Genomic DNA, 2,548 nt, shown 5'->3' on the forward strand with positions numbered 1-2,548 from the left:
TTTGGGGATTAATAAGAGATTAGCAATAAGATTTAGTGGGCTTGTGCTGTGTTAGGAAATGGGTGAGGGTTTATATAGGCATTAGGTTTGACTATGGGATGTTAATCACGTTATGTAGGGGGACCAACCGAGTTTGTGCTTACTGGAATTTTCACAACCCAATTAATTTTTTTGTTAGAAAATTTGGCTGTGTTTATGGTAGTTGGCTTGACTTGAGGGAAAAAAAAAATGCATTAACCCTCTCCACGCCATCATCTTCTTCCTCTCTCACGTAATCTTCTTACTCTCGTGCAAACAAATTGTAAGGAAGCAAGACAAATGTTGACTATATATATATATATTGGGAGAAATGTTGACTGTATTTTTAGCTACTTAGGTTTGCCGTGACTTTCATTGTAGAGGTTATTTTGGAGTAGGGCAAGCATTAAAGATTGTGGGGCCATATCATGGAGGACATTAAGGTTCAACTCCAAGGTGCTGGTCTTTGGAGTGTTTGTTGATTATACAAAGACAAATAACTCCACAAAAATACTAGCCTATTTTGCCATAAATCATGAGGCTTTGCATATATTGATGTAAGAAAGCCCGTCTTTTTTAAGATCATTCAAGGATCATAGTGGGAGATGATGATATGGCTAAGAGATAGTGTTACATTGATAGAGCACTAATTTTTTAAATTGACTTTGGCCATGAGTTCTTTTTATCCTTAGAAATACTCATCCTCAACAATTTTTCTCTAAAACGATTTTGAATATTTCTAAAATTTTCCAGTACCTCAAGACAATATTGTTAAGAAGTCAATGGTAGTGACCTGAAAGTACATACTATAAGAAAAAAAGATGTGAGAGAGGATGAGAGGACGAAGGTGATGATGTGGAGAAAAGTGGGAGTTAGTGCTGCCCTTTTTTTTTTTTTTTCCTTTCATAAGAAGAGTTAATGCCTAAATCCCTAATTTTTAGAGAATAATAGTGACATTGCTATTAATGTTTTTTCACCCTTAGATCTAATAATAATTAATAGTTTAAAAAAAGAAAGATGTTATATATACAACAATTTTACAACAAATCACAAGTGGTTAGTTGTTATTGGTTCAAATTTCTCTTAAAAAGGGATGCTACGTCTATAACAATTTTACAATATTTTTACAAAAAAATGTAACTCTTATAAAGTTACCCAAACTGCTCTTACCATATATATATATATATATATAAAAGCTAATAGACATAATAATAGGGCCACTTGGCCAAATTAGTAAAGCAGTTGGTTAATCACCATCAGTTGCCATGTCCTAAGAAAAGAAAGTTGCCATGTCCTGGTTTAGTTTTGCTACTGATCAAATCACCCGATTTTACTGTTGGAGGCAGAAAAATTGAAAATTGTTTGGACTAAGAGTGTTCATTTGCCAGTGCTGCTAGTTTCCGGTGAGATTTTTTGGGCCGGTGATGGGAGAAGTTTCAGACAATTCAGATTTTTCTGGAATCTTTCTGCTAGATGCAATTTCAGACAATTCTCTCAAATCTCTCATTGTGAGGTCTCACTTAAGCTTCCCCAATGAGAAAATTTTCGTTCCATTCTTGATTAAGGTTACATTGGACTTGGTGCTTTAAAATCAAAGGAGGAGAAGAACAGTCTCCAGTATAAATTAGATATATTACTTGAGAGCTCAGGCCAACCTGCAATTTTTTAATGAATCGATGCAAACAAAACAACACGAAGACAAATACGCAACAAGAGCAATAAAAGTAAGAACACATTCTGTAATTCAATCTAACACTAGATTACATAAAACATAATAGTCTGAATCAAGCAACCTTGAACATTCAGAAAGTAAAATTTTGACACTTGCTGCCAGTAAAAGCATCCACTAGAATATGAGCAGTATTTGGTTCAGCAAAACCTCAAAGCAGCTTTCCAGCTCCTTTTCATCAGCACAATTATATCCCAACAGATAAGCTCGTGTTGCCACATATACATCACAATGAGATGACATAGAAAGAGTTTCGGAAGATCATAAACATATAAAAGAGACGACAGAAGGGGATAAAAGAGAGAAAAATAGAGAAGATTAAGATTACCAAAACGGCCGGAGCCCATGAATGGCTCTGCTTCATCGGTAACACCACATTGTTGCTGCTCCTGTTCCTGATTTTTTTTTTTTTTTTTTGGAAATAAGAAGGGGAGGTTGGAGCATTAGAATCAAAAGTAAACATGCTAAGAAGTTCCCTAATGAAAAACTGCTAATCGAACAACCAGATCAGTGTGTTTGATGATGATACATGAAAGGCAAAAGATACTATTGCCATCCACAAATTGCAACTGATCATGCAGCTCAGAGAATTTACTTATTATCATTGTAAGGAACAGATTCATTTGAACATTAACACTAGAAAAAATGCATGCCCCCCCCCCCCCCCCCCCCCCCCCCCCCCCCCCCCCCCCCCCCCCCCCCCCCCCCCCCCCCCCCCCCCCCCCCCCCCCCCCCCCCCCCCCCCCCCCCCCCCCCCCCCCCCCCCCCCCCCCCCCCCCCCCCCCCCCCCCCCCCCCCCCC

The sequence above is a fragment of the Quercus suber genome, unplaced genomic scaffold (assembly GCF_002906115.3).
Source record: "Quercus suber isolate HL8 unplaced genomic scaffold, Cork oak 2.0 scaffold_17, whole genome shotgun sequence".
NCBI classification, from domain to species: domain Eukaryota; kingdom Viridiplantae; phylum Streptophyta; class Magnoliopsida; order Fagales; family Fagaceae; genus Quercus; species Quercus suber.